Source organism: Salvelinus fontinalis, chromosome 36, assembly GCF_029448725.1.
Source record: "Salvelinus fontinalis isolate EN_2023a chromosome 36, ASM2944872v1, whole genome shotgun sequence".
In the NCBI taxonomy this organism is placed as follows: domain Eukaryota; kingdom Metazoa; phylum Chordata; class Actinopteri; order Salmoniformes; family Salmonidae; genus Salvelinus; species Salvelinus fontinalis.
The window spans coordinates 24795887-24817347 of record NC_074700.1 but is presented as its reverse complement, the minus strand read 5'-3'; the positions used below and the strand labels follow the sequence as shown (position 1 = coordinate 24817347).

General features: G+C 44.2%; 1 protein-coding gene across 1 annotated transcript in view; it reads right to left on the bottom strand.

Moving 5' to 3' along the window:
* Positions 1–21461, bottom strand: part of LOC129835646 (collagen alpha-5(IV) chain-like) — a 95145-nt gene that overhangs the window by 61389 nt on the left and 12295 nt on the right. The window lies entirely within an intron of this gene.

The following is a 21461-nucleotide window of genomic DNA, read 5'->3' as shown; positions in this document are numbered from 1 at the left end:
GGAGTGAGGAGAAAGAGTGAGAGGGGGGGGGGGGATTGGGGGGGTAGAGAGAGAAAGAGAAAGCGAGAGAGAGTGTGTTAGACAGATGCTGATGTGTTGGTCATTTCTCAGACAGCTTAGTGTAGCAGAGGTCTATAACAGGGGTTGGCAACTCCCTTGGTCATTTCTCAGACAGCTTAGTGTAGCAGAGGTCTATAACAGGGGTGGGCAACTCCCTTGGTCATTTCTCAGACAGCTTAGTGTAGCAGAGGTCTATAACAGGGGTGGGCAACTCCCTTGGTCATTTCTCAGACAGCTTAGTGTAGCAGAGGTCTATAACAGGGGTGGGCAACTCCCTTGGTCATTTCTCAGACAGCTTAGTGTAGCAGAGGTCTATAACAGGGGTGGGCAACTCCCTTGGTCATTTCTCAGACAGCTTAGTGTAGCAGAGGTCTATAACAGGGGTGGGCAACTCCCTTGGTCATTTCTCAGACAGCTTAGTGTAGCAGAGGTCTATAACAGGGGTGGGCAACTCCCTTGGTCATTTCTCAGACAGCTTAGTGTAGCAGAGGTCTATAACAGGGGTGGGCAACTCCCTTGGTCATTTCTCAGACAGCTTAGTGTAGCAGAGGTCTATAACAGGGGTGGGTAACTCCCTTGGTCATTTCTCAGACAGCTTAGTGTAGCAGAGGTCTATAACAGGGGTGGGCAACTCCCTTGGTCATTTCTCAGACAGCTTAGTGTAGCAGAGGTCTATAACAGGGGTGGGCAACTCCCTTGGTCATTTCTCAGACAGCTTAGTGTAGCAGAGGTCTATAACAGGGGTGGGCAACTCCCTTGGTCATTTCTCAGACAGCTTAGTGTAGCAGAGGTCTATAACAGGAGTGGGCAACTCCCTTGGTCATTTCTCAGACAGCTTAGTGTAGCAGAGGTCTATAACAGGGGTGGGCAACTCCCTTGGTCATTTCTCAGACAGCTTAGTGTAGCAGAGGTCTATAACAGGGGTGGGTAACTCCCTTGGTAATTTCTCAGACAGCTTAGTGTAGCAGAGGTCTATAACAAGGGTGGGCAACTCCCTTGGTCATTTCTCAGACAGCTTAGTGTAGCAGAGGTCTATAACAGGGGTGGGCAACTCCCTTGGTCATTTCTCAGACAGCTCAGTGTAGCAGAGGTCTATAACAGGGGTGGGCAACTCCCTTGGTCATTTCTCAGACAGCTCAGTGTAGCAGAGGTCTATAACAGGGGTGGGTAACTCCCTTGGTCATTTCTCAGACAGCTTAGTGTAGCAGAGGTCTATAACAGGGGTGGGCAACTCCCTTGGTCATTTCTCAGACAGCTTAGTGTAGCAGAGGTCTATAACAGGGGTGGGCAACTCCCTTGGTCATTTCTCAGACAGCTCAGTGTAGCAGAGGTCTATAACAGGGGTGGGCAACTCCCTTGGTCATTTCTCAGACAGCTTAGTGTAGCAGAGGTCTATAACAGGGGTGGGCAACTCCCTTGGTCATTTCTCAGACAGCTCAGTGTAGCAGAGGTCTATAACAGGGGTGGGCAACTCCCTTTGTCATTTCTCAGACAGCTTAGTGTAGCAGAGGCCTATAACAGGGGTGGGCAACTCCCTTGGTCATTTCTCAGACAGCTCAGTGTAGCAGAGGTCTATAACAGGGGTGGGCAACTCCCTTGGTCATTTCTCAGACAGCTCAGTGTAGCAGAGGTCTATAACAGGGGTGGGCAACTCCCTTGGTCATTTCTCAGACAGCTTAGTGTAGCAGAGGTCTATAACAGGGGTGGGCAACTCCCTTGGTCATTTCTCAGACAGCTCAGTGTAGCAGAGGTCTATAACAGGGGTGGGCAACTCCCTTGGTCATTTCTCAGACAGCTCAGTGTAGCAGAGGTCTATAACAGGGGTGGGCAACTCCCTTGGTCATTTCTCAGACAGCTCAGTGTAGCAGAGGTCTATAACAGGGGTGGGCAACTCCCTTGGTCATTTATCAGACAGCTCAGTGTAGCAGAGGTCTATAACAGGGGTGGGCAACTCCCTTGGTCATTTCTCAGACAGCTCAGTGTAGCAGAGGTCTATAACAGGGGTGGGTAACTCCCTTGGTCATTTCTCAGACAGCTTAGTGTAGCAGAGGTCTATAACAGGGGTGGGCAACTCCCTTGGTCATTTCTCAGACAGCTTAGTGTAGCAGAGGTCTATAACAGGGGTGGGCAACTCCCTTGGTCATTTCTCAGACAACTCAGTGTAGCAGAGGTCTATAACAGGGGTGGGCAACTCCCTTGGTCATTTCTCAGACAGCTTAGTGTAGCAGAGGTCTATAACAGGGGTGGGCAACTCCCTTGGTCATTTCTCAGACAGCACAGTGTAGCAGAGGTCTATAACAGGGGTGGGCAACTCCCTTTGTCATTTCTCAGACAGCTTAGTGTAGCAGAGGCCTATAACAGGGGTGGGCAACTCCCTTGGTCATTTCTCAGACAGCTCAGTGTAGCAGAGGTCTATAACAGGGGTGGGCAACTCCCTTGGTCATTTCTCAGACAGCTCAGTGTAGCAGAGGTCTATAACAGGGGTGGGCAACTCCCTTGGTCATTTCTCAGACAGCTTAGTGTAGCAGAGGTCTATAACAGGGGTGGGCAACTCCCTTGGTCATTTCTCAGACAGCTCAGTGTAGCAGAGGTCTATAACAGGGGTGGGCAACTCCCTTGGTCATTTCTCAGACAGCTCAGTGTAGCAGAGGTCTATAACAGGGGTGGGCAACTCCCTTGGTCATTTCTCAGACAGCTTAGTGTAGCAGAGGTCTATAACAGGGGTGGGCAACTCCCTTGGTCATTTCTCAGACAGCTCAGTGTAGCAGAGGTCTATAACAGGGGTGGGCAACTCCCTTGGTCATTTCTCAGACAGCTCAGTGTAGCAGAGGTCTATAACAGGGGTGGGCAACTTCAGTCCTCCAGGGCCTGATTGGTCTCCATCCCGAGCAAACACAGCTGATTAATCACATTACATTCTAAACTGAAGATAAATAATTAGGTGATTATTGGAGTCAGGTGTGTTAGCTGGGGCAAAACTGACACCAATCTGTCTCTGGAGGACTGGAGTTGCCCACCCCTGGTCTAGAGGGTAGGAGACTGCAGTAAATAGTCTGAGCACAGGATCTGAGGTGTAACACAGAGACAGTGATTATATATTTACACACACACACACACACACACACACACACACACACACACACACACACACACACACACACACACACACACACACACACACACACACACACACACACACACACACACTAACCACGTCCCCTATGTCAAAGAGCTGATAACTCAAGACCTGTGAAACATTAACATTACACAATACCACACTATAATATACAATACCCCTGTTAATGTGAACATTACACTATACTATAATAAACTACACAACACTACACAGTGCAATGGGAAAATATTCAGACCCCTTGACTTTTTCCACATTTTGTTATGTTACAGCCTTATTCATCTATACACACGCAATACCCCTTAATGACAAAGCAAAAACAGGTTTTTATACATTTTTGTAAATTTATAAAATAAACAGAAATATCAAATTGACATAAGCATTCAGACCTTTTGCTCAGTACTTTGTTGAAGCACCTTTGGCAGCGATTACAGCCTTGAGTCTTCTTGGGTATGACACTACAAGATTGGCACACCTGTTTTTGGGGAGTTTCTCCCATTCTTCTCTGCAGATCCTCTCAAGCTCTGTCATGTTGGATGGGGAGTATCAATGCACAGCTATTTTCAGGTCTCTCCAGAGATGTTCAATCGGGTTCAAGTCCGGGCTCTGGCTGGGCCACTCAAGGACATTCAGGGACTTGTCCCGAAGCCACTCCTGCGTTTTCTTGGCTGTGTGCTTAGAGTCGCTGTCCTGTTGGAAGGTGAACCTTCACCCCAGTCTGAGGTCCTGAGCTCTCTGGAGCAGGTTTTCATCAAGGATCTCTCTGTACTTTGCTCCGTTCATCTTTCCCTCGATCCTAACTATACTCCCAGTCCCTGCCTCTGAAAAACATCCCCACAGCATGATTCTGCCCCCACCATGCTTCGCCGTAGGGATGGTGCCAGGTTACCTCCAGACGTGACGCTTGGCATTCAGGCCAAAGAGTTCAATCTTGGTTTCATCAGACCAGAGAATCTTGTTTCTTATGGTCTGAGAATAGATAAGGTGCCTTTTGGAAAACTCCAAGCGGGCTGTTATCTGCCTTTTACTGAGGAGTGGCTTCTGTCTGGCAACTCTACCATAAAGACCTGATTAGTGGAGTGCTGCAGAGATGGTTGTCCTTCTGGAAGATTCTCCCATCTCCACAGAGGAACTCTGGAGCTCTGTCAGAGTGACCATCGGGGCACTCTCCCTTGATTGCTCAGTTTTGTCTGGCGGTCAGCTCTAGGAAGAGTCTTGGTGGTTCCAAACTTCTTCCATTTAAGAATGATGGAGGCCACTGTGTTCTTAGGGACCTTCAATGCTGCAGACATTTTTTGGTACCCTTCCCCAGATCTGTGCTTCGACACAATCCTGTTTCGAATCTCTACGGACAATTGCTTTGACCTCATGGCTTGGTTTTTGCTCTGAAATACACTTTCAACTGTGGGACCTTAAATAGACAGGTGTGTGCCTTTCCAAATCATGTCCAATCAATTGAATTTACCACAGGGGGACTCCAATGAAGTTGTAGAAACATCTCAAGGATGATCAATCGAAACAGGATGCACCTGAGCTCAATTTCGTGTCTCATTGCAAAGGGTTTGTGTAACGGTTTTCCTCCTCCTCTTCATCCGAAGAGGAGGAGTAGTGATCAGACCAAAATGCAACGGGTTTTGAAAACCTAATGAATTTATTAACTTCCGAAAACGAACACGAAAACAAACACTTGGAATGACTACAAAATAACAAAACAAATGTAGACTGACCTAAAACCTGAGAACTTACATATACCACGAAGAACGTAGGAACAGGTACAGACTATAACAAACGAACAAACGCTACAGTTCCGTGTGGTACGAACGAACATACAGACACAGAAGACAACCACCCACAAACAAACAGTGTGAACACCCTACCTTTATATGGTTCCCAATCAGAGGAAACATCAAACACCTGTCTCTGATTGAGAACCATATAAGGCTAATACCAATGACCTAAACATAGAAACACAAAACATAGAATGCCCACCCCAACTCACGCCCTGACCAACTAAACACATACAAAAATAACAGACAACAGGTCAGGAACGTGACAGTTTGAATACTTATGTATATAAGGTATTTCAGTTTTTTATTTATATACATTTGAAAAACATTCTATACACCTGTTTTCGCGTTGTCATTATGGGGTATTGCGTGTAGCTTGATGAGGATTTTTTATTTACTCAATTTTAGAATGAATAAGGCTGTAACGTAACAAAATGTGGAAAAAGGGAATACTTTCCGAATGCACTGTACAACACCACTGCTATTGTTAACACGACACAATACTACAATACACTATACTATACCAAACTATACCACACTATACCACACTATACCAAACTATACCATACTATACCATACTATACCACACCATGCTATACTACACTATACCACACCATACTATAATACACTATACGACACTATACCACACCATACCATACTACACTATACTACACTATACAACAATACACCATACCACGCTATACTATACTACACTATACTACACTATACAACAATACACTATACCGCACTATACCCCACCATACTATACGACACCATACCACACCATACTATACTACACTATACTACACTATACAACAATACACTATACCACACTATACTATACTACACTATACTACACTATACAACAATACACTATACTACACGATACAACAATACATTATACCACACCATACTATACTACACTATACTACACTATACAACAATACACTACACAACACAGCACTATACTACACTACACTGCACATCACAACACATCACCACCCAACCCAACACGTCACATCACATCACAACACAACACAACAGCAGAGGGACAAACAGAGTGATAAAGTTGGAACATTTTCAAACACAACTCTGTGGTTGATACATCCATTTGGTTACATTTCTCCTCCAGACCCATCCTTTAGCTGTTTACCAAAACACAGGAAAAACCTCATTTTGACTGGACTGAGCAATGACTCTCTCTCTCTCTACCCCCCACCCCTCTCTCTTTCTCTCTTCCCATCCCTGCCTCCCTCCCTGTGTGATGTACAGTACCAGTCATAAGTTTGGACACACCTACTCATTCCAGGGATTTTCCTTATTTGTACTATTTTCTACATTGTAGAATAATAGTGAAGACATCTTAACTGTGAATTAACACATATGGAATCATGTAGTAACCAAAAAAGTGTTAAACAAATCAAAATAGATTTTCGATTCTACCAAGTAGCCAACCTTTCTTTGCCTTCATGACAGCTTTGCACACTCTTGGCATTCTCTCAACCAGCTTCACCTAGAATGCTTTTCCAACCGTCTTGAAGGAGGTCCTACATATGCTGAGCACTTGTTGGCTGCTTTTCCTTCAATCCTTCACAAAGAAAATAGTACACTTTTTTTTAAAACCTTGAATGAGTAGGTGTGTCCAAATTTTTGACTGGTACTTTATGTGTGTGTGTGTGTTTGTATGTCTTCTCTACCCCCCCTCCACCCCCAACCTCTACCCTCCCGCTACCCCCCCCCACAACCACCCTCTCTCTACCCCCCTCTCTACACCCCTCTATCTCTCTCTTCCCCTCTCTATGCCTCCTCTACCCCCCCACCCTCACCCTCTCTCTGGCCCCCTCCAACCCACTCTACTTCCTCCTACCCCCACAACACCACCGGGCCATGTAATCCAGTCAGGGTGTTGCGTAAGGAGAGGGGGGTGAGGAAGGGGGAGACGAGGGGGAGAGGGGCTGAAGGCATGCACACTGAGGATTAGCGAGCTAGGCGAGACTGGAATTCCCACACTCATCAAAGACTGATGATGATTACACACCTTTACCTAGCTCAGCGCTGCCCTGCCTTGACACACACACACACACACACACACACACACACACACACACACACACACACACACACACACACACACACACACACACACACACACACACACACACACACACACACACACACACACACACACACACACACACACACACACACACACACACAAACACACAGACACACAGACACACATGCACATGTCCATACATCTGCAGATTGACACCTTTAACCACAGAATCAGATAGATAGGATCCTTGACCTACCGACCCCAACCTTAACCACAAGACCACCGTTCCTTCCTCCATACCTCATCCTCTTCTCCCACAGCAGCATCACATCCCAATGATTCATTGCCTCTGATCACAATACTCCCAGAAAGCCACAATACTCCCAGAAAGCCACCATACTCCCAGAAAACAGACAGCCTAGACTGACAGCGCTGACAAAGCAGCCACCACTGTATGTATGACTGATCTTTTCAATCTATTTCTGTCAGAGCAGTATGAACGGCTGTGCCAAGGACAGCATCTGACCAATATCACACTGCATGTGTGTGTGTGTGTGTGTGTGTGTGTGTGTGTGTGTGTGTGTGTGTGTGTGTGTGTGCGTGCGTGCGTGCGTGCGTGCGTGCGTGCATGCGCGCGCGTGCGTGCGTGCGTGTGTGTGTGTGTGTGTGTGTGTTGTGGGTATAATATACACTGAGTGGACAAAACAGTAGGAACACCTGCTCTGTCCATGACATAAACTGACCAGGTAAATCCAGGTGAAATCTATGATCCCTTATTGATGTCACAGTGTAGATGAAGGGGAGGAGACAGGTTAAATAGGGATTTTTAAGCCTTGAGACAATTGAGACATGGATTGTGTATGTGTGCTAATCAGAGGGTGAATGGACAAGAGAAAAGATTGAAGTTCCTTTCAACAGGGTATGGTAGTAGGTGCCAGTCGCACCAGTTTGTGTCAAGAACGGTAATACTGTTGGGGTTTTTCACGCTCAACAGTTTCCTGTGTGTATCAAGGATGGTCCACCACCCAAAGGACACCCAACTGTGGGAAGCATTGGAGTCAAGATGGGCCAGAGTCCCCATCGAACGCTTTCGACACCTTGTAGAGTCCATGAACCAACGAATTTGGGCAGTTCTGAGGGCAGAAAGGGGCGTGCAACTCAACGTTTGGTATACTCAGTGTAACTAACTTTGACACGGCTTGACGTTTAAAGCTTCAAGGTTCTACCAAGAGAAGGAAGTCCAAAAATAAAATTTTCTTTAGAAAATCCTCTACACATGTTCTGTCTGTGTCCTAAATGGCACCCTACTCCCTATATAGTGCACTACTAATCCCTATATAGTGCACTACTAATCCCTATATAGTGCACTAAGGAGTGTTTAGGGAATAGGGTGCCATGTGGAATGAAGACTAGGTCTGAAGCATTAGAAAATTGGGATCATAAATACAACACAAGGAAACATACCATTCCCATCTCTACGTAACCTCTGTATCTATCCTTTGCCTAAGGGTGCAAGATTACCCAATTTTCCCAAAATTCTTAGGTTTTCCCAAAATCCCATTTGGAAGATTCCCGGAATCAGGACAAAAAAGCTGAAAATCCATGAGTCCTCCAAACAGGATTTCTGGAATATCTGAGAAGTTTTTTTGAGAATACAACTATACAACTCTATCTGTATCTGTCCTCTCTGTCTAAACACATTTCAGTCTGTAATCTGTACACAGTCTAACCACAGACCTGACTTTGTTTTCTCTGTCCACTGTGATATGAAAGGCTGTGACCTTAGAGAGGATAGAGTGTTCTGGGTTGGAATGTTTACAGTGTTACAGCTGGGTTCTAGTCTAAACACACTCTGGGAAAAGGTAACCATGTACTGAACATTTCTGGTGTGTGTGTGTATGTGTGTGTGTGTGTGTGTGTGTGTCTCTATCTCTACGTCTGTGGTTTACAGATAAGGAAGACAAGAGTAATTTCTCTCAAAGAAAACAAGGAGAGGATCAATTTCCCTTTCCTCAAGGTGATTGGAAGATAGAATACAGTAATTACATTAACTTCTTAACGGCTTTTTACAGCAGTGTTCTATAGTCTCTTTACAGCAGTGTTCTATAGGCTCTTTACAGCAGTGTTCTATAGGCTCTTTACAGCAGTGTTCTATAGTCACTTTACAGCAGTGTTCTATAGTCTCTTTACAGCAGTGTTCTATAGTCTCTTTACAGCAGTGTTCTATAGTCTCTTTACAGCAGTGTTCTATAGTCTCTTTACAGCAGTGTTCTATAGTCTCTTTACAGCAGTGTTCTATAGTCTCTTTACAGCAGTGTTCTATAGTCTCTTTACAGCAGTGTTCTATAGTCTCTTTACAGCAGTGTTCTATAGTCTCTTTACAGCAGTGTTCTATAGGCTCTTTACAGCAGTGTTCTATAGTCTCTTTACAGCAGTGTTCTATAGGCTCTTTACAGCAGTGTTCTATAGTCTCTTTACAGCAGTGTTCTATAGGCTCTTTACAGCAGTGTTCTATAGTCTCTTTACAGCAGTGTTCTATAGTCTCTTTACAGCAGTGTTCTATAGTCTCTTTACAGCAGTGTTCTATAGGCTCTTTACAGCAGTGTTCTATAGTCTCTTTACAGCAGTGTTCTATAGTCTCTTTACAGCAGTGTTCTATAGTCTCTTTACAGCAGTGTTCTATAGTCTCTTTACAGCAGTGTTCTATAGGCTCTTTACAGCAGTGTTCTATAGGCTCTTTACAGCAGTGTTCTATAGGCTCTTTACAGCAGTGTTCTATAGTCTCTTTACAGCAGTGTTCTATAGTCTCTTTACAGCAGTGTTCTATAGTCTCTTTACAGCAGTGTTCTATAGTCTCTTTATAGCAGTGTTCTATAGTCTCTTTACAGCAGTGTTCTATAGTCTCTTTACAGCAGTGTTCTATAGTCTCTTTACAGCAGTGTTCTATAGTCTCTTTACAGCAGTGTTCTATAGTCTCTTTACAGCAGTGTTCTATAGTATCTTTACAGCAGTGTTCTATAGGCTCTTTACAGCAGTGTTCTATAGTCTCTTTACAGCAGTGTTCTATAGTCTCTTTACAGCAGTGTTCTATAGGCTCTTTACAGCAGTGTTCTATAGGCTCTTTACAGCAGTGTTCTATAGTCTCTTTACAGCAGTGTTCTATAGTCTCTTTACAGCAGTGTTCTATAGTCTCTTTACAGCAGTGTTCTATAGTCTCTTTATAGCAGTGTTCTATAGTCTCTTTACAGCAGTGTTCTATAGTCTCTTTACAGCAGTGTTCTATAGTCTCTTTACAGCAGTGTTCTATAGTCTCTTTACAGCAGTGTTCTATAGTCTCTTTATAGCAGTGTTCTATAGTCTCTTTACAGCAGTGTTCTATAGTCTCTTTACAGCAGTGTTCTATAGTCTCTTTACAGCAGTGTTCTATAGTCTCTTTACAGCAGTGTTCTATAGTCTCTTTACAGCAGTGTTCTATAGTCTCTTTACAGCAGTGTTCTATAGTCTCTTTACAGCAGTGTTCTATAGTCTATTTACAGCAGTGTTCTATAGGCTCTTTACAGCAGTGTTCTATAGGCTCTTTACAGCAGTGTTCTATAGTCTCTTTACAGCAGTGTTCTATAGGCTCTTTACAGCAGTGTTCTATAGGCTCTTTACAGCAGTGTTCTATAGGCTCTTTACAGCAGTGTTCTATAGGCTCTTTACAGCAGTGTTCTATAGTCTCTTTACAGCAGTGTTCTATAGGCTCTTTACAGCAGTGTTCTATAGTCTCTTTACAGCAGTGTTCTATAGGCTCTTTACAGCAGTGTTCTATAGGCTCTTTACAGCAGTGTTCTATAGGCTCTTTACAGCAGTGTTCTATAGTCTCTTTACAGCAGTGTTCTATAGTCTCTTTACAGCAGTGTTCTATAGTCTCTTTACAGCAGTGTTCTATAGTCTCTTTATAGCAGTGTTCTATAGTCTCTTTACAGCAGTGTTCTATAGTCTCTTTACAGCAGTGTTCTATAGGCTCTTTACAGCAGTGTTCTATAGTCTCTTTACAGCAGTGTTCTATAGTCTCTTTACAGCAGTGTTCTATAGTCTCTTTACAGCAGTGTTCTATAGTCTCTTTATAGCAGTGTTCTATAGTCTCTTTACAGCAGTGTTCTATAGTCTCTTTACAGCAGGTGTTCTATAGGCTCTTTACAGCAGTGTTCTATAGGCTCTTTACAGCAGTGTTCTATAGGCTCTTTACAGCAGTGTTCTATAGTCTCTTTATAGCAGTGTTCTATAGTCTCTTTACAGCAGTGTTCTATAGTCTCTTTACAGCAGTGTTCTATAGGCTCTTTACAGCAGTGTTCTATAGTCTCTTTACAGCAGTGTTCTATAGTCTCTTTACAGCAGTGTTCTGTAGGCTCTTTACAGCAGTGTTCTATAGTCTCTTTACAGCAGTGTTCTATAGTCTCTTTACAGCAGTGTTCTATAGGCTCTTTACAGCAGTGTTCTATAGGCTCTTTACAGCAGTGTTCCATAGTCTCTTTATAGCAGTGTTCTATAGTCTCTTTACAGCAGTGTTCTATAGTCTCTTTACAGCAGTGTTCTATAGTCTCTTTACAGCAGTGTTCTATAGGCTCTTTACAGCAGTGTTCTATAGGCTCTTTACAGCAGTGTTCTATAGTCTCTTTACAGCAGTGTTCTATAGTCTCTTTACAGCAGTGTTCTATAGTCTCTTTACAGCAGGTGTTCTATAGGCTCTTTACAGCAGTGTTCTATAGGCTCTTTACAGTAGTGTTCTATAGTCTCTTTAAAGCAGTGTTCTATAGTCTCTTTACAGCAGTGTTCTATAGTCTCTTTACAGCAGTGTTCTATAGTCTCTTTACAGCAGTGTTCTATAGTCTCTTTACAGCAGTGTTCTATAGGCTCTTTACAGCAGTGTTCTATAGGCTCTTTACAGCAGTGTTCTATAGTCTCTTTACAGCAGTGTTCTATAGGCTCTTTACAGCAGTGTTCTATAGGCTCTTTACAGCAGTGTTCTATAGTCTCTTTACAGCAGTGTTCTATAGTCTCTTTACAGCAGTGTTCTATAGTCTCTTTACAGCAGTGTTCTATAGGCTCTTTACAGCAGTGTTCTATAGGCTCTTTACAGCAGTGTTCTATAGTCTCTTTACAGCAGTGTTCTATAGGCTCTTTACAGCAGTGTTCTATAGTCTCTTTACAGCAGTGTTCTATAGTCTCTTTACAGCAGTGTTCTATAGGCTCTTTACAGCAGTGTTCTATAGTCTCTTTACAGCAGTGTTCTATAGGCTCTTTACAGCAGTGTTCTATAGGCTCTTTACAGCAGTGTTCTATAGGCTCTTTACAGCAGTGTTCTATAGTCTCTTTACAGCAGTGTTCTATAGTCTCTTTACAGCAGTGTTCTATAGTCTCTTTACAGCAGTGTTCTATAGGCTCTTTACAGCAGTGTTCTATAGGCTCTTTACAGCAGTGTTCTATAGTCTCTTTACAGCAGTGTTCTATAGGCTCTTTACAGCAGTGTTCTATAGTCTCTTTACAGCAGTGTTCTACAGGCTCAAGTCACACCATAGCTCTCAAATTTCTCTGTGCTCACTTCACTTTACATACTTCACCTCCTTCACTTTACATCCTTCAATCGACCTCCTTCACTCTACATCCTTCAATTGACCTTCACTTTACATCCTTCAAATACCTCCTTCAATTACCTCCGTCACTTTACCTCCTTCAATTACATCCTTCACTTTACATCCTTCAATTTACTGCCATCACTTTTTTCCTCCAATTGACCTCCTTCACTTTACATCCTTCACTTTACATCCTTCAATTTACCTCCTTCACTTTACATCCTTCACTTGACATCCTTCACTTTACCTCCTTCAATTTACTGCCATCACTTTTCTCCTCCAATTGACCTCCTTCACTTGACATCCTTCACTTTACATCCTTCAATTTACCTCCTTCACTTTACATCCTTCACTTTACATCCTTCACTTTACATCCTTCAATTTACTGCCATCACTTTTCTCCTCCAATTGACCTCCTTCACTTTACATCCTTCACTTTACATCCTTCAATTTACCTCCTTCACTTTACATCCTTCACTTTACATCCTTCACTTTACCTCCTTCACTTTACATCCTTCACTTTACATCCTTCACTTTACATCCTTCACTTTACATCCTTCAATTTACATCCTTCAATTTACATCTTTCACTTTACATCCTTCACTTTACATCCTTCAATTTACCTCCTTCACTTTACATCCTTCACTTTACATCCTTCAATTTACATCCTTCACTTTACATCCTTCACTTTACATCCTTCTCCATTGAACCTCTTGAGAATGCTTTGGTCAAGTACCTCTAATGTTTAACATGGTGACTATGTAGCCCATTAGTGTGTGTGTTTGTGTGTGTGTGTGTCTAGCGTGTGTGTGTGTCCAGTGTGTTCATGTGTGTGTGTGTCTAGCATGTGTGTGTGTGTTCAGTGTGTGTGTGTGTGTCCAGTGTGTGTGTGTGTGTGTGTGTGTGTGTCCAGTGTGTGAGTGTGTGTGTCACTGTCTCATATTAAGTGGGCCAGCTGGTATACTGAATCCCTGTGCTCAGAGCATCTGTTAACCCCCCCACCTCATCCAGGGCACGCATGTGGAAACAGGTGGTTGTCAGAGAGAGTTTTGAAACACTGTTCTAGAATTCACACGGCTGAAAGTCATCCCTCCAGGCTTAGACAAGCGTGTTGTAGAATATAATTCTGTGTGCGTGTTCAATTCTGTAGAATATATTTCTGAGAGTTACAATTCCATAAGAAGAGTTCTAGAATTTTCCAAACCAAAATATTCCATTCTGAGTTTAGTGACTAGACAAGTGGATTCTGGAACATTCAGAGGTAGAATTCCTCAAGTAGGCAGAGAGAGCTTTGGTAAAGGCGTATTGTATAATTCCTGTCTCAGCCGGGAGCCCATCCCAATACAGGTTACAACATGCCTCCACCTCTGCCTTTGTATTGCAAAGTTTTATCACAGCTCTGCACCCTGTTGCCCCAGGTGACCAGCAATTACAAGAGGGTATATTCACAGTGGTTGGTTGTCGGCTACCAGCAGAATCTAGGAGATATGTCCTAAATGGCACCCTTTTCCCTGTATGGTGCTTTTGACTAGAGTCCTACTGGCAGTGCAGTATATAATGAATACAGAACCATTTTGGATATACCTCTAGTATGTGTTATACCTATATAGTTAGCTAGAAGACACTGTTCCATGGCTTCATATACTAAATATAACACTGATAGACTAGGATCCCTTCTCTGTCATTCTGGTAGTTTGAAAATACTCGTGAATGAAGAAAACCAGGATGATGCATTTCGAGAGGTTGCCACAGTTACGGTTAGAAAGACAGTGTTAACTATGGAGACTAGCCTTCATCCTCCCCACCATAATCATCATCCTCATCACCGTCATCACCATCTCTGATCTCTGTAGGAAAAACGTCTCTAACACTAAGAGAAACCAAGCCAAAAACAACAGCTACATTGTCATGTTCTGCTTATTTACTATCGTTCACTCCAAACTGCAGAGGACATTTAGAAATACCACACATCAGGTTATTTACAACTAAAAACCAAACATATAACTATGAGGTAAATAAAATGTTACAGCATCAAACACGGAACGTGCAAAATGTGCACAAGTGATATACTGGGGTTCATGTGAGCCTGGTCTCTCTCTCTGTCTCTCTCTCACTCTCTCTCTAAACACTGGGGTTAATGTGAGCCTGGTCTCTCTCTCTGTCTCTCTCTCTCTCTCTCTAAACACTGGGGATGATGTGAGCCTGGTCTCTCTCTCTGTCTCTCTCTCTCTCTCTAAACACTGGGGATGATGTGAGCCTGGTCTCTCTCTCTCTCTCTCTCTCTCTCTCTAAACACTGGGGATGATGTGAGCCTGGTCTCTCTCTCTCAATTCAATTTAAATTCAATTCAAGGGGCTTCATTGCATGGGAAACAAATGTTTACATTATCAAAGCTATTGAAATAGATAATAATCAAAAGTGAAATTAACAAGGATTAACAGTAAGTAAAAATAATAATGTCATATTATGTCTAGATACTGTGTTGAAATGTGCAAATGGAAAATAAATAAACATAAATATGGGTTGTATTTACAATGGTGTTTGTTCTTCACTGGTTGCCTTTTTCTTGTGGCAACAGGTCACAAATCTTGCTGCTGTGATGGCATTCTGGTATTTCTCTCTCTCTCTCTAAATACTGTAGTTGATGTGAGCCTGCTCTCTCTCTCTAAATACTGTGGTTGATGTGAGCCTGGTCTCTCTCTCTCTAAATACTGTGGTTGATGTGAGCCTGGTCTCTCTCTCTCTAAATACTGTGGTTGATGTGAGCCTGGTCTCTCTATCTCTCTCTAAATACTGTAGTTGATGTGAGCCTGGTCTCTCTCTCTAAATACTGTGGTTGATGTGAGCCTGGTCTCTCTCCCTCTAAATGCTGTGGTTGATGTGAGCCTGGTCTCTCACTCTAAATACTGTGGTTGATGTGAGCCTGGTCTCTCTCTCTAAAAACTGTGGTTGATGTGAGCCTGGTCTCTTCCTCTAAGTACTGGGGTTGCTGTGAGCCTGGTATCTCTCTCTCTAAATACTGGAGTTGATGTGAGCCTGGTGTCTCCCTCTAAATACTGTGGTTGATGTGAGCCTGGTCTCTCTCTCTAAATACTGGGGTTGATGTGAGCCTGGTCTCTCTCCCTCTAAATACTGTGGTTGATGTGAGCCTGGTCTCTCTCTCTAAATACTGTGGTTGATGTGAGCCTGGTCTCTCTCTCTAAATACTGTGGTTGATTTGAGCCTGGTCTCTCTCTCTCTAAATGCTCTGGTTGATGTGAGCCTTGTCTCTCTCTCTCTCTCTAAATACTGTGGTTACTGTGAGCCTGGTCTCTCTCTCTCTAAATTTTGGGGTTTATGTGAGCCTGGTCTCTCTCCCTAAATACTGTGGTTGATGTGAGCCTGGTCTCACTTCTCTCTAAATACTGGGGTTGATGTGAGCCTGGTCTCTCTCTCTCTAAATACTGTGGTTGATGTGAGCCTGGTCTCTCTCTCTCTAAATACTGGGGTTGATGTGAGCCTGGTCTCTCTCCCTTTAAATACTGTGGTTGATGTGAGCCTGGTCTCTCTCTCTAAATACTGGGGTTGATGTGAGCCTGGTCTCTCTCTCTAAATACTGGGGTTGATTTTAGCCTGGTCTCTCTCTCTCTAAATACTGGGGTTGATGTGACCCTGGTCTCTCTCTCTAAATACTGTGGTCAATGTGAGCCTGGTCTCTCTCTCTAAATACTGTGGTTGATGTGAGCCTGGTATCTCTCTCTCTCTAAATACTGTGGTTGATGTGACCTTGGTCTCTCTCTCTAAATACTGGGGTTGATGTGAGCCTAGTCTCTCTCTCTAAATACTGTGGTTGATGTGAGCCTGGTCTCTCCCTCTAAATACTGTGGTTGATTTGAGCCTGGTCTCTCTCTCTCTAAATGCTCTGGTTGATGTGAGCCTTGTCTCTTCCTCTAAATACTGTGGTCGATGTGAGCCTGGTCTCTCTCTAAATACTGTAGTTGATTTGAGCCTGGTCTCTCTCTCTCTCTAAATACTGTGGTTACTGTGAGCCTGGTCTCTCTCTCTCTAAATTTTGGGGTTTATGTGAGCCTGGTCTCTCTCCCTAAATACTGTGGTTGATGTGAGCCTGGTCTCACTTCTCTCTAAATACCGGGGTTGATGTGAGCCTGGTCTCTCTCTCTCTAAATACTGTGGTTGATGTGAGCCTGGTCTCTCTCTCTCTAAATACTGGGGTTGATGTGAGCCTGGACTCTCCCTTTAAAAACTGTGGTTGATGTGAGCCTGGTCTCTCTCTCTAAATACTGGGGTTGATGTGAGCCTGGTCTCTCTCTCTAAATACTGGGGTTGATGTGAGCCTGGTCTCTCTCTCTAAATAATGTGGTTGATGTGAGCCTGGTCTCTTCCTCTAAATACTGGGGTTGATGTGAACCTGGTCTCTCTCTCTCAAAATACTGGGGTTGATGTGAGCCTGGTCTCTCTCCCTCTAAATACTGTGGTTGATGTGAGCCTGGTCTCTTCCTCTAAATACTGGGGTTGCTGTGAGCCTGGTCTCTCTCTCTCAAAATACTGGGGTTGATGTGAGCCTGGTCTCTCTAACTAAATACTGGGGTTGATGTGAGCCTGGTCTCTCTCTAAACACTGTGGTTGATGTGAGCCTGGTCTCTCTCTCTAAATGCTCTGGTTGATGTGACCCTGGTCTCTCTCTCTCTAAATACTGGGGTTGATGTGAGCCTGGTCTCTCTCTCTAAATACTGTGGTTGATGTGAGCCTGGTCTCTCTCCCTCTAAATGCTGTGGTTGATGTGAGCCTGGTCTCTCACTCTAAATACTGTGGTTGATGTGAGCCTGGTCTCTCTCTCTAAAAACTGTGGTTGATGTGAGCCTGGTCTCTTCCTCTAAGTACTGGGGTTGCTGTGAGCCTGGTATCTCTCTCTCTAAATACTGGAGTTGATGTGAGCCTGGTGTCTCCCTCTAAATACTGTGGTTGATGTGAGCCTGGTCTCTCTCTCTAAATACTGGGGTTGATGTGAGCCTGGTCTCTCTCCCTCTAAATACTGTGGTTGATGTGAGCCTGGTCTCTCTCTCTAAATACTGTGGTTGATGTGAGCCTGGTCTCTCTCTCTAAATACTGTGGTTGATTTGAGCCTGGTCTCTCTCTCTCTAAATGCTCTGGTTGATGTGAGCCTTGTCTCTCTCTCTCTCTCTAAATACTGTGGTTACTGTGAGCCTGGTCTCTCTCTCTCTAAATTTTGGGGTTTATGTGAGCCTGGTCTCTCTCCCTAAATACTGTGGTTGATGTGAGCCTGGTCTCACTTCTCTCTAAATACTGGGGTTGATGTGAGCCTGGTCTCTCTCTCTCTAAATACTGTGGTTGATGTGAGCCTGGTCTCTCTCTCTCTAAATACTGGGGTTGATGTGAGCCTGGTCTCTCTCCCTTTAAATACTGTGGTTGATGTGAGCCTGGTCTCTCTCTCTAAATACTGGGGTTGATGTGAGCCTGGTCTCTCTCTCTAAATACTGGGGTTGATTTTAGCCTGGTCTCTCTCTCTCTAAATACTGGGGTTGATGTGACCCTGGTCTCTCTCTCTAAATACTGTGGTCAATGTGAGCCTGGTCTCTCTCTCTAAATACTGTGGTTGATGTGAGCCTGGTATCTCTCTCTCTCTAAATACTGTGGTTGATGTGACCTTGGTCTCTCTCTCTAAATACTGGGGTTGATGTGAGCCTAGTCTCTCTCTCTAAATACTGTGGTTGATGTGAGCCTGGTCTCTCCCTCTAAATACTGTGGTTGATTTGAGCCTGGTCTCTCTCTCTCTAAATGCTCTGGTTGATGTGAGCCTTGTCTCTTCCTCTAAATACTGTGGTCGATGTGAGCCTGGTCTCTCTCTAAATACTGTAGTTGATTTGAGCCTGGTCTCTCTCTCTCTCTAAATACTGTGGTTACTGTGAGCCTGGTCTCTCTCTCTCTAAATTTTGGGGTTTATGTGAGCCTGGTCTCTCTCCCTAAATACTGTGGTTGATGTGAGCCTGGTCTCACTTCTCTCTAAATACCGGGGTTGATGTGAGCCTGGTCTCTCTCTCTCTAAATACTGTGGTTGATGTGAGCCTGGTCTCTCTCTCTCTAAATACTGGGGTTGATGTGAGCCTGGACTCTCCCTTTAAAAACTGTGGTTGATGTGAGCCTGGTCTCTCTCTCTAAATACTGGGGTTGATGTGAGCCTGGTCTCTCTCTCTAAATACTGGGGTTGATGTGAGCCTGGTCTCTCTCTCTAAATAATGTGGTTGATGTGAGCCTGGTCTCTTCCTCTAAATACTGGGGTTGATGTGAACCTGGTCTCTCTCTCTCAAAATACTGGGGTTGATGTGAGCCTGGTCTCTCTCCCTCTAAATACTGTGGTTGATGTGAGCCTGGTCTCTTCCTCTAAATACTGGGGTTGCTGTGAGCCTGGTCTCTCTCTCTCAAAATACTGGGGTTGATGTGAGCCTGGTCTCTCTCTCTCAAAATACTGGGGTTGATGTGAGCCTGGTCTCTCTCCCTCTAAATACTGTGGTTGAGGTGAGCCTGGTCTCTCTCCCTTTAAATACTGTGGTTGATGTCAGCCTGGTCTGTCTCCCTCTAAATACTGTGGTTGATGTGAGCCTGGTCTCTCTCTATCTAAATGCTCTGGTTGATGTGAGCCTGGTCTCTTCCTCTAAATACAGTGGTTGATGTGAGCCTGGTCTCTCTCTCTAAATACTGGGGTTGATGTGAGCCTGGTCTCTCTCCCTCTAAATACTGTGGTTGATGTGAGCCTGGTCTCTCTCCCTTTAAATACTGTGGTTGATGTCAGCCTGGTCTGTCTCCCTCTAAATACTGTGGTTGATGTGACCCTGGTCTCTCTCTCTAAATACTGTAGTGTATTTGAGCCTGGTCTTTCTCTCTCTAACTGCTCTGGTTGATGTGACCCTGGTCTCTCTCTCTAAATACTGTAGTGTATTTGAGCCTGGTCTCTCTCTCTCTAAATGCTCTGGTTGATGTGACCCTGGTCTCTCTCTCTAAATACTGTGGTTGATGTGAGCCTGGTCTCTCTCTCTAAATACTGTGGTGTATTTGAGCCTGGTCTTTCTCTCTCTAAATGCTCTGGTTGATGTGACCCTGGTCTCTCTCTCTAAATACTGTAGTGTATTTGAGCCTGGTCTCTCTCTCTCTAAATGCTCTGGTTGATGTGACCCTGGTCTCTCTCTCTAAATACTGTGGTTGATGTGAGCCTGGTCTCTCTCTCTAAATACTGTAGTGTATTTGAGCCTGGTCTTTCTCTCTCTAAATGCACTGTTTGATGTGACCCTGGTCTCTCTCTCTAAATACTGTAGTGTATTTGAGCCTGGTCTCTCTCTCTCTAAAGACTGGGGTTGATGTGAGCCTTGTCTCTTCTTCTAAATACTGGGGTTGCTGTGAGCCTGGTCTCTCTCTCTCTAAATACTGAGGTTGATGTGAGCCTGGTCTCTTCCTCTAAATACTGTGGTTGATGTGAGCCTGGTCTCTCTCTCTAAATACTGTGGTTGATGTGAGCCTGGTATCTTCCTCTAAATACTGTGGTTGATGTGAGCCTGGTCTCTCTCTCTAAATACTGTGGTTGATGTGAGCCTGGTCTCTCTCTCTAAATACTGTAGTGTATTTGAGCCTGGTCTTTCTCTCTCTAACTGCTCTGGTTGATGTGACCCTGGTCTCTCTCTCTAAATACTGTAGTGTATTTGAGCCTGGTCTCTCTCTCTCTAAATGCTCTGGTTGATGTGACCCTGGTCTCTCTCTCTAAATACTGTGGTTGATGTGAGCCTGGTCTCTCTCTCTAAATACTGTGGTGTATTTGAGCCTGGTCTTTCTCTCTCTAAATGCTCTGGTTGATGTGACCCTGGTCTCTCTCTCTAAATACTGTAGTGTATTTGAGCCTGGTCTCTCTCTCTCTAAATGCTCTGGTTGATGTGACCCTGGTCTCTCTCTCTAAATACTGTGGTTGATGTGAGCCTGGTCTCTCTCTCTAAATACTGTAGTGTATTTGAGCCTGGTCTTTCTCTCTCTAAATGCACTGGTTGATGTGACCCTGGTCTCTCTCTCTAAATACTGTAGTGTATTTGAGCCTGGTCTCTCTCTCTCTAAATGCTCTGGTTGATGTGACCCTGGTCTCTTCCTCTAAATACTGTGGTTGATTTGAGCCTGGTCTCTCTCTCTAAATACTGTGGTTGATGTGAGCCTGGTCTCTTCCTCTAAACACTGGGGTTGATGTGAGCCTGGTCTCTCTCTCTCTAAATACTGGGGTTGCTGTGAGCCTGGTATCTCTCTCTCTCTAAATACTGTGGTTGATGTGAGCCTGGTCTCTCTCTCTCTAAATGCTCTGGTTGATGTGACCCTGGTCTCTCTCTCTAAATGCTCTGGTTGATGTGACCCTGGTCTCTCTCTCTAAATACTCTGGTTGATGGTCGCCTGGTCTCTTCCTCTAATTACTGGGGTTGCTGTGAGCCTGGTCTCTCTCTCTCTAAATGCTCTGGTTGATGTGAGCCTGGTCTCTCTCTCTAAATACTGTGGTTGATGTGAGCCTGGTCTCTTCCTCTAAATACTGTGGTTGATGTGAGCCTGGTCTCTCTCTCTAAATACTGGGGTTGATGTGAGCCTGGTCTCTCTCTAAATACTGTAGTTGATTTGAGCCTGGTCTCTCTCTCTCTCTAAATGCTGTGGTTACTGTGAGCCTGGTCTCTCTCTCTCTAAATACTGGGGTTGATGTGAGCCTGGTCTCTTCTTCTAAATACTGGCGTTGCTGTGAGCCTGGTCTCTCTCTCTCTAAATACTGGGGTTGATGT